At 33.2% G+C, this 12124-nt stretch overlaps 1 pseudogene; it reads right to left on the bottom strand.

The window, feature by feature from the left end:
* Positions 1–356: 356 nt before the first annotated feature.
* On the bottom strand, positions 357–9500 carry LOC147792675 (uncharacterized; annotated as a pseudogene).
* Between the last annotated feature and the right edge of the window lie 2624 nt (positions 9501–12124).

Raw genomic sequence — 12124 nt, 5'->3', positions numbered from 1 at the left:
TTAGCTCTCAACAAAGCTAAAATAGAAATTCTATTCTTAATTCTAAAATCTGATGTCTAATCAAAGAAAAGAAGGCTTTATATAGCCTTTACAAACCTTAACCTATGTGATACATAACTCCAAAATTAAATGGGGTAAATGAGAAATACCCATGACCTCCATATTAAAATGGCTAGTTAATGGTGGAATATAGTAACCTATGTGGATTACAATATAAACTTAACTTCTATATTTAAAACTAGCTTAAATATGACAACAAAGAGTTAAACTATAATTAAATAATGCAAATAATAAAATGTGCTTATTAGTCATCCTTGGACTATTTGATAAATTCAGCAGAGTTCATTAAATGCAACTTAAAGTGCATTTAATTCATCTCTGTCTTGAAGCTCAACTTTGCATAACATATAAGGGAGGTCTCCAACGTCTTCTAGAATTTCCTTTGATGAGCTCACCATAGCTTGAATATAACTGTATAAGGTTTGTTGTAGCTTCTTGGCTCTCGTCCTTGTAATTGGACCTTGAGGTATGGAAATTCCTTGGTCGTGGTTCATATCATTCTCCCCCTCTTGAGAAGGATTCGTCCTCGAATCCAAGCCATCACCTACATCAAAAGGACTCAAATCAACAACATTAAAAGTTGCACTAACACCATACTTACCTGGTAAATCAATTTTATAAGCATTGTCGTTGATGCGCTCAAGAACTTGAAAAGGTCCATCTCCTCGTGGTAAAAGCTTAGATTTTCTTTGAGTAGGAAATCTTTCTTTTCGGAAATGCACCCAAACCAAATCTCCTGGCTTGAAGATGACAATCTTACGTCCTTTATTTATTCGGGTGGCAACCTTGAAATTTTGTTTCTCAATATGTTCTTTTACTTGCTTGTGCAGTTTATGAACAAACTCAACCTTGGCATTTGCATCAAAATTCACAAATTCTTTTGACGGTATAGGTAACAAGTCAATGGGGGTTAAAGGATTAAAGCCATAAACAATTTCAAAAGGTGTGCATTTAGTAGTGCTATGAACAACCCTATTATATGCAAATTCTATAAATGGCAAACAATCCTCCCAAGTCTTAAGATTCTTATCAATAATAGGCCTAAGCATAGTAGTCATGGTTCTGTTAACAACTTCAGTTTGTCCATCCGTTTGAGGATGACAAGTAGTTGAATATATGAGCTTAGTTCCTCACTTACCCCATAAAACACGCCAAAAGTGGCTTAAAAATTTGACATCACGATCACTAACGATGCTTTTAGGAATGCCATGCAATCGTACAACTTCCCTAAAGAACAGGTCTGCAATATGTTTTGCATCATCAGTTTTGTGACAAGGAATAAAATGAGTCATTTTACTAAATCGATCAACCACAACAAAGATGCTATCATAACCTTTCCTAGTCCTAGGTAAACCTAAAACAAAATCCATTGATATATCAATCCAAGGACCATTAGGAACTGGTAAAGGGGAGTATAAACCATGTGGTTGAAGCCTAGACTTAGCTTGTTTACATGTTATGCAACGAGCACAAACTTTATGAACATCATGTCTCATTTTAGGCCAAAAAAAATGTTCAGAGAGCATATCATAAGTTTTAGAAACTCCATGGTGTGCCATTAAACCACCTCCATGAGCTTCCCTCACAAGTAGCTCACGTATGGAACAAGATGGTATGCAAAGTTTGCCTTTTCGGAACAAAAATTCATCTAACAACAAGTAATTATCCACAATGAGTCCTTTTTCACAAGATTCAACAAAAGGAGCAGAGAACATGTCATGTTGATACAAATCCTTTATGTGTTCAAAACCCAACAACCTAGCATTCAAAGTATTGAGGAGGACATACCTTTGTGATAAAGCATCTGCAACAATGTTCTCCTTACCTTGTTTATATCTTATGACATAAGGGAATGTTTCAATAAATTCTAACCACTTAACATGTCATTTGTTGAGTTTATTTTGTACTCTCAAATGCTTTAAACTTTCATGATCCGTATGAATAATGAACTCCTTAGGCCAAAGATAATGTTGCCAGGTTTGCAATGCACGAACCAAAGCATAAAGCTCTTTGTCATAAGTTGGATACCTCAAAGATGCACCAGTCAACTTCTCACTAAAGAACATTAAAGGTCTTTGATTTTGCATTAATACAGCACCTATCCCTACTCCACTAGCATCACATTCAATTTCAAAAGTAGACTCAAAATTAGGTAATGCAAGCAAAGGAGCATAACTCAATTTTTCTTTCAAAGTATTAAAAGCAAGTTCTTGATCTTTTTCCCATATAAAGGATACATTTTTCTTAACAAGTTCATTCAAGGGTGAAGCAATTGTACTAAAATTCTTAATGAACCTACGGTAAAAACTTGCAAGACCATGAAAATTTCTTACCTCACTTACATTTTTAGGTGTAGGCCACTCTTTTATAGCCTTCACTTTCTCCTCATCAACCTCAACACCATTAGATGAAACTACAAACCCAAGAAAGTTAACTTTTTCCATGCAAAAGCTACATTTCTTTAAATTTACATACAAACATTCATTACTTAAAGTAGTCAAAACATTGCGTACATGGGTAATATGATCATCTAAAGATTTAGAGTAAACAAGGATGTCATCAAAATAAACAACCACAAACTTACCTAAGTATTCTCGTAAGACATGGTTCATTAGTCTCATGAATGTACTAGGTGCATTAGTTAATCCAAAAGGCATAACCAACCATTCATAAAGACCATACTTAGTTTTAAAAGCTGTTTTCCACTCATCCCCAATATGCATGCGAATTTGATGATAACCCGATTTTAAATCAATCTTAGTAAAAAGACTACATCCATGCAATTCATCAAGCATATCATCTAATCTTGGAATTGGATGCCTATACTTTATAGTTATCTTGTTTATAGCCCTACAATCAACACACATACGCCAAGAACCATCTTTCTTAGGTACAAGATGTTGGCTTTTTGGCCCTTAATCTCACTTTAATTAATTTCAATCAATTAATTGATTGATGTTTTGATGATAACAAACCTACTTTTAATTATTAACTATTTTCAGTATTTTGAACTGTACACAGTATAAGGTCGGGAATAACGATTACAACGACTTTTCAATTACTCAAATCAGAGCTAAAACAAAAAAAATTACAGTCGAGACAACATACCCGACGTGATGATGTGGCAACAAAATCAAAATGATGGACAAATAAAAATATATCAAAGTATGACATTTATGATTTTGGGAGAGTAACAAATGGTGGAGTTTTTCTTATTACTATATTTTTAAATAAAGTTATTTTTACAAAATATAAATTTGAATCTAACCGTTACTCACATCGATTTTTATTATTACTATATTATATTATTATATTATTATATTTTAAAATTTTGGTGGTTACTCACATAGTTTTTATTATTATTATATTATTATATTTATAATAAATTTTGAATTTCATTTGACCGTTACTCACATAATTTTTTTTTATTATTATATTATATTAGTATTATATTAAAATTTTGAAATAAAAGAATTTAGAAAATTTTCTTATTTATTTACTTTTAATCTCCACCTTCCATTATTCCTAACACAATCCAATGGTCAATATTCAATCTTACATTATGCCACTTTTCTCCTCTATATAAACTCATCTTCCCCACATTTTAAAATACACAACTTACATACATTCTCCAATCCTCATTTGTTCAAAGTCTCCATTGTTTGTTGCTCTCTCCAAGCTTACAAGTTTATTTCTTTTCATCTTATTCTTGAGAGGGATTATTATTGTATTGTGAGGAAATAGTTGTGAGTATCCCAAATTGTAAATCTACTCTTTGAGAGAGTTGTGGTGTGTTATTATCAAACTCAAATACTTGTATCGGTTTGATCCTGCACCGTGGAAAGGATTGAGTTTGCTCTTGAACTCGTAAAAAGAGCGGTGTAGCGGTTTGGCTCAGATTCGTGGAAAGAGTCGAGAAAGTTCTTTACTCAAATTCTCAAGAGGCGCTTGGGGAGTGGAGTAGGTCGAGTTTGACCGAACCACTATAAAACTACGGTGTCATTTTCTCTAACTCTTTTCTATTTAATTTCAAAATTATTATTGTGATTTATTGCATGTTCTACTTGATTATTGTTTTGACTTGAATTACTTTGTTATAGTAATTATCATCTTCTACTTATTTGTAAAAAGTTTCATCATTAGAAAAATTAATCACGTTTAAACACTTTTATCGTTAAAACCCTATTCACCCCCCCTCTAGGGTTGCCATACCGATCCAACACAAGAATAACTGAAACAGAACAAGGACTCCAACTTTCACGTACATACCCTTTAGCAAGGAGTTCACTTACTTGCCTTTGTATCTCTTCAGCCTCCTTTGGATAAGTCCTATATGCTGGTCGGTTTGGAATGGGCGCGCCAGGAATGAAGTCAATCTTGTGTTCAAACCCTCTAAGTGGTGGCAAACTACTAGGCATCTCCTCAGAAAATAAATCTTCAAACTCTTGCAAAAGCACAACAAAATCACTAGGCAAAGAAGGGTTGAGCATGTTAGTAAAGTAACAAGACCCCTTGCACATAAGTACAAGAATAGTCTGGTTAGAGAGCAAAACATTCCTAACCTCACTTGATCTAACATACAAGCGTACTGATTTGGCTTTTCTCTCTTTTTTTTCTCTAGGCTGAGTGTTACTCTCTTGCTTTTCACTCAAGCTCATTTTTTTCACTTGATTCTTTTTCAATCTCTGCTTTTGCATCAGCCTCTTGCCTTTTCTTTTCAAGTTTGCAATGATCAATAAATACATCTTTTGGAGACAATGGAACAAGAGTAGTTTTTCTACCATTGTGAGTAAAAGAGTATCGATTTGCATACCCATCATACATTACCCGACGATCAAATTGCCATGACCTCCCCAGTAGTAAATCTCCAACATGCATGGATACAACATCACATAAAACATCATCAACATATTTTCCAATAGTAAATGAAACAAGAGTTTGTTGAGTTACCCGTACTTCCCCACAATCATTCAACCATTGAAGCTTGTAGGGTCTTGGATGTGGTTGTGTCTTTAAATTAAGTCTTTTGACCAGAATGGAACTCACAACATTGGTGCAACTACCGCTATCAATGACAACACTAAAAGGTACAGATTGAACAAGACAACGAGTTTGAAACAAGTTCTCTCTTTGGTCTAGGCCGTCCTCCTTAATGTGGGTGTTTAGAGCTTGTCGAGTAACCAAAGATATATGTGTAGGGTCCTCTTCGCTAAACTCCTCACTCTCATCAGTTTCCTCATTTATGTCGTCATGTGCCTCGTCATCCGTAACAATTTCTCCCTCCTTGATGGTCATAATTCTTGCATTTGGGCAATCTCTACTATAGTGTCCTACCCCTTGACATCTCCAACACTTTAAATCCCTATTTCGAACATTAGACTTTTCTACTTTTTCTTTCCCTGTTCTAGAACTCTCCCCTTTCTCAAATTTAGCTTGAGGCTTCTCACTAATCTCTGGATTTCTATGCTTATAATCAATGTTCTTACTATTCTTTTTCCATGTAGAAGTAGAATTAGGAAAAGTTTTAGAAGAATACCGTTGAGACCTTCTTTGGATTTGCCTCTTGATCTTAATTGCAATGTGCAACAACTCCTCAATATTAGAATAAGGCTGTAAATCAGTCTTGTCTGCAATCTCTGTGTTTAACCCATTAAGAAACCGCGCCATGAGAGCCTCCATGTCCTCATCGAGATCAAGTCGATCCATCAATGTATCCATCTCCTTGTAATAATCTTCCACAGAGTTGCGTCCTTGTTTCCATGCTTGAAGCTTTTGCGCCATGTCCCGTTGTAAATATTGTGGAACAAAACGCTTCCCCATGGACTCTATGAACTTGTACCATGAATCAATTGGTGCTTCAAGGTTTCTTCTCCTACTTGACATCAATTTATCCCACCAAATTTGAGCATATTGTTTGAATTGAGCAATGCATAACAGTACCTTCTTTTTATCACTAAAATTATGACAATTGAACACCGACTCCACCATTTTCTCCCATTGAAGGTACTCCTCTGGATCGGTTTTGCCATAAAACTTGGAAAGTTTTAATTTGATGCTCCCCACGTTACGATCAATTCTATCATCATAAGGAACTCGTTATTGTAAATTATGATACCTTCTTCCATGGTCTCGCCCTCGCATCAAGCCATGACCAACAGCATGTGGATTATCCTTGTGGTGATCAGAATTGTCGCCCTCATATGTATCGGTTGAGGGCGTAGGTTGTGGAATCCTCTGTCGTGCTTGATTTTGAATCTCCAATCTTCCTATTCGATCAGTCAACTCTTCTATTCCTCGAATTAGTCTTTCCATGGTTCGTTGTTGTGCTTCTCTCAATCGTGCATCAGTAATGTTAGTATTCTCGTCTGGATTTTCCATGCTACAAAAGAAAGGTAAAAGAAAAAAAAAAGGACCTCACAAGCACTCCCTCACATGTATTCACTCGTAAATGTAGTTCACTCGTGTTTAGCACTCAACACTCGAATCAATGTGTCACTCCCTTACAAACTCACCCTCACAAATGAGCACACACAAATCACACTAAAAAAAAAACAAATTGGAATGTGAGACAAGCTATGTTATAGAGCTAAGTGCAATTCAAAGTGAATAGACAGCACACTCAACAAATAAATAAGGGTATTGAAGGAGCAATCCAAATAACGACAAAGAAACGAATTAAAGAAAGAAAATGATTAAGGACTAATTTAGATGTAGTAACATATGAGAGTTACATATAATAATCAAGAGGAAAAAAGAAAGACATTTAACATCAATATGCTTTCTTTCTTTCAATGGTTTTTTTTTTTTTTTTTCCCTTCTTATTGGCAAAATCTAATCAATTTACCAACAAGAAAATTGATTTAGAAGTTCTTAAAGAAGAATAAAGTGTTGATAAGATCAAGATCTAACACTTTAAAGAACATAAAAAAATGTATATATTTTTTTTTTTTGTTATATATTTTTGTGATAGAATATGAACATTCTACACAAACTGAGAAAAAAAAAATAATAAGAGAATTAAAAGAGATAAGCGCAATGAAACATATATCGGATCTTGAGCCTAAAGCTCTGATACCAAAATGATATGGAAATCAACCCAAGAGAAAGTATGGAACGGATTACCTTGATGATCAAGATCAAGAGTAAAGAAAACTCATTTCTAAACTCGTGATTCGAATCACTCCACAAGAGGTTTGATCAATACCACTTGAATGACTCTACATGCAAGTTCTAAACACAAGAATTTGCAAAGAAAGTTTATCTCTCAACAAAGCTAAAATAGAAATTTTATTCTTAATTCCAAAATCTGATGTCTAATCAAAGAAAAGAAGGCTTTATATAGCCTTTACAAACCTTAACCTATGTGATACATAACTCCAAAATTAAATGGCCTAGTAAATGAGAAATACCCATAACCTCCATATTAAAATGGCTAGTTAATGGTGGAATATAGTAACCTATGTGGGTTACAATATAACCTTAACTCCTATATTTAAAACTAGCTTAAATATGACAACAAATAGTTAAACTATAATTAAATAATGCAAATAATAAAATGTGCTTATTAGTCATCCTCGGACTATTTGATAAATTCAGCGGAGTTCATTAAATGCAACTTAAAGTGCATTTAATTCATCTCTGTCTTGAAGCTCAACTTTGCATAACATATAAGGGAGGTCTCCAATGTCTTCTAGAATTTCCTTTGATGAGCTCACCATAGCTTGAATATAACTGTATAAGGTTTGTTGTAGCTTCTTGGCTCTCGTCCTTGTAATTGGACCTTGAGGTATGGAAATTACTTGGTCGTGGTTCATATCATATTCGATCAACAAGGTAATCCGAATCTTACCCCCCTTGTAGTTGATTTCCTTATCATATTAAAGGTAATCCGAATCTTACTCCCCTTGTAGTGATTCCTTATCTTATCATTTGGTATCAGAGCTTCAGGCTCAAGATCGGATATATGTTTCCTTTGCGTTTCTTCGCAATTTTATTTTTATTTATTTTTAACTTTTTAGTTTTTAATCGACCCAGAGTTCAAAAATTTAATCTTTGCTCTACTTAAAATTTTGAGAGGTGAGAATGAGAGCTTCATTTGTGTAAACGAGTGTAAAAAGAGTGGCCTAAAATTCCTTGAGTGTATACTCGTGAGAGAGTGTTGTGAGGTCCTTCGTATTTCCATAACTTATTTTTTGCAGCAAAGTTTCACAAATAGATTCGAGGACGAATCCTATTGAAGAAGTGGAGAATGATATGAACCAAGAGCATCAATCATGCAATATGCTTCAATGAAGATGTGAAAAAAATATTGTTGAAATTATCAAAAGATATTTCAATTTATGTCACATTGAAGAAGAATGAAGTTTCATATGATAAATTTTGGGTGGATTACAATTTAGAGTTATTGTATTTCATTAATGTAGTTTAAGAGTTTTTATTTACTTTATGTTACAATTACATAATGGTTAATTATGGTCATTAAGTATGAATGTTACAACTCTTGGAATACCTTTAATAGTTTCATTTTGAGGTTATATAAAGCCATGTATGTTGTATTTGTAAGTAGACTTAAAAAATATAGTAAAAGAAGCATTAGTGCTCTTCTTTAGCCAATGCCTAAGTTTCTTTGCAATTCTATGTAGTTTAGGTTGCATGTAGAATCATTCAAGCTTGACGTGATCAATCTTGCTTGTGGAGTGATTCGAATCTTAAACAATGTTCTTGTCTTGAGATATTCGATCAACAAGGTAATCCAAATCTTATTCCCCTTGTATTGATTTCCTTATCAGATTGTTATAAATTTTGGGTGGATTACAATTTAGAGTAATTTAGAGTTATTGTATTTTAAGACTTTTTATTTATTTTAGGTTACAATTACCTAAGGGCTAATTATGGTCATTAAGTATGAATGTTACAACTCTTGGAATTCCTTTAATAGTTTCATTTTTGAGGCTATATAAAGCCATGTATGTTGGATTTCTAAGTAGACTTGGAAAATATAGTAAAAGAAGCATTTGTGCTCTTCTTTAGCCAATTGCTCAGTTTCTTTGCAATTCTATGTAGTTTAGGTTGCATATAGAATCATTCAAGCTCGACATGATCAATCTTGCTTGTGAAGTGATTCGAATCTCAAACAAGTGTTCTTGCGTTGAGATATTTGATCAACGAGAATCATTCAAGCTAGACATGATCGATCTTGCTTGTGGAGTGATTCGAGTCTCAGACAAGTGTTCTTGCCTTGAGATATTCGATTAACAAGGTAATCCGAATCTTATTCCCCTTGTAGTGATTCCTTATCATATCAACTTCTAAATCAGTTAAGAACTTCCTAAGCCATACAGATTCTTTCGCTGCTTCACAAGCAGCAACATACTCAGCATCCATGGTGGAATCAGCAATGCAACCGTGCTTTATACTTCTTCATATTATTGCACCTCCATTCAGAGTGAAGACAGATCCTGATGTCGATTTCCTCGAATCTATATCGGTCTGAAAATCTTAGTCAGTGTACCCTGTAAGAATTAGATCCTTAGCACCCGTACATTAGCATATAGTCCCTCATTCTCCTAAGATACTTAAGGATATTCTTGACGGCAGTCCAATGAGCAGGTCCCGGATTGGACTGATATCTGCTGACAATTTCCACAGCATAACATATGTCGAGTCGGGTATATAGCATGGCACACTTCAGACTACCGACTGCTGATGCATAGGGAATGTGATAAGATAAGGAAATCAACTACAATGAGAGTAAGATTCGGATTACCTTATCTCAAGACAAGAAGAACACTTGATTGAGATTCGAATCACTCCACAAGCAAGATTGATCATGTCGAGCTTGAATGATTCTACATGCAACCTAAACTACATAGAATTGCAAAGAAACTTAGTCATTGGCTAAAGAAAAGCACAAATGCTTCTTTTACTACATTTTCCAAGTCTGCTTACAAATACAACATACATGGCTTTATATAGCCTCAAAATGAAACTATTAAAGGCATTACAAGAGTTGTAACATTCATACTTAATGACATAATTAGCCATTATGTAATTGTAACCTAAAGTAAATAAAAACTCTTAAACTACATTAATGAAATACAATAACTCTAAATTGTAATCCACCCAAAATTTATCACATGAAACTGTTGGATCGGTATGGCAACCCTAGAGGGGGGGTGAATAGGGTTTTAACGATAAGAGTGTTTAAACGTGATTAATTTTTCTAATGATGAAACTTTTTACAAATAAGTAGAAGATGATAATTACTATAACAAAGTAATTCAAGTCAAAACAATAATCAAGTAGAACATGCAATAAATCACAATAATAATTTTGAAATTAAATAGAAAAGAGTTAGAGAAAATGACACCGTAGTTTTATAGTGGTTCGGTCAAACTCGACCTACTCCACTCCCCAAACGTCTCTTGGGAATTTGAATAAAGAACTTTCTCGACTCTTTCCACGGATCTGAGCCAAACCGCTACACCGCTCTTTTTACGAGTTCAAGAGCAAACTCAATCCTTTCCACGGCGCAGGATCAAACCGATACAAGTATTTGAGTTTGATAATAACACACCACAACTCTCTCAAAGAGTAGATTTACAATTTGGGATACTCACAACTATTTCCTCACAATACAATAATAATCCCTCTCAAGAATAAGATGAAAAGAAATAAACTTGTAAGCTTGGAGAGAGCAACAAACAATGGAGACTTTGAACAAATGAGGATTGGAGAATGTATGTAAGTTGTGTATTTTAAAATGTGGGAAAGATGAGTTTATATAGAGGAGAAAAGTTGCAAAATGTAGGATTGAATATTGACCATTGGATTGTGTTAGGAATAATGGAAGGTGGAGATTAAAAGTAAATAAATAAGAAAATTTTCTAAATTCATTTATTTCAAAATTTTAATATAATAGTAATATAATATAATAATAATAAAAAGTTATGTGAGTAACGGTCAAATGAAATTCAAAATTTATTATAAATATAATAATATAATAATAATAAAAACTATGTGAGTAACTCCCAAAATTTTAAAATATAATAATATAATAATATAATATAGTAATAATAAAAATCGATGTGAGTAACGGTTAGATTCAAATTTGTTATTTAAAATATAATAATAAGAAAAACTCCACCATTTGTTGCTCTCCCAAAATCATAAATGTCATACTTTGATATATTTTGATTTGTCCATCATTTTGATTTTGCTGCCACATCATCACGTCGGGTATGTTGTCTCGACTGTAATTTCTTCGTTTTAGCTCTGATTTGAGTAATTGAAAAGTCGTTGAAATTGTTATTCCCGACCTTATACTGTGGACAGTACAAAATACTGAAAATAGTTAATAATTAAAAAGTAGGTTTGTTATCATCAAAACATCAATCAATTAATTGATTGAAATTAATTAAAGTGATATTAAGGGCCAAAAAGCCAACAATCTCCACCTTTTTGATGATGACAAACCATTTCAAGAAAAATTCATAAAAACCAAGGTAATACACCATTTATGTAATAATTCCAATACATGCTAATATATTATCATAAATTTTACTCAAGTATATTCTCCCCTATATTAATGCCTCAAGAAATTATGAAACATCAAACAAAGGAAATAATAAAACAACAAACTTAGAGCATATTTTTCTTAATTTTCTCCCTCTTGTAATCATCAAAAAGAACAATTGAAAGAGAATACATTTAAGAATGACATAATGGCTCCCCCTAAAAACATGCATTAAAAAATTATAAAATTCAAAATATATCACAACGAATAATATCAAGCTCAAGCCTATTTTTGCAAAAATTTTCTTCATTCAATGGCTTGGTGAAAATATGGGTTAGTTGATTATTAGAGTTTACAAAATCAAGAATAATATGTCCATTTTGCTCTCTAATAAAATGATGTCTAATGTCAATATGTTTAGTTCTAGAATGATGAATAGGATTTTTAGTTAAATTAATAGCACTTGTATTATCACAAAATATAGGCACACTATGAAACTTTAATCCAAAATCACAAAGAGTTTGTTTCATCCAAAGAATTTGAGCACAA

The sequence above is a fragment of the Cucurbita pepo genome, chromosome 5 (genome assembly GCF_057944985.1).
Source record: "Cucurbita pepo subsp. pepo isolate OVF chromosome 5, ASM5794498v1, whole genome shotgun sequence".
NCBI classification, from domain to species: Eukaryota; Viridiplantae; Streptophyta; class Magnoliopsida; order Cucurbitales; family Cucurbitaceae; genus Cucurbita; species Cucurbita pepo.
This window is presented reverse-complemented; position numbering and strand designations above follow the sequence as displayed.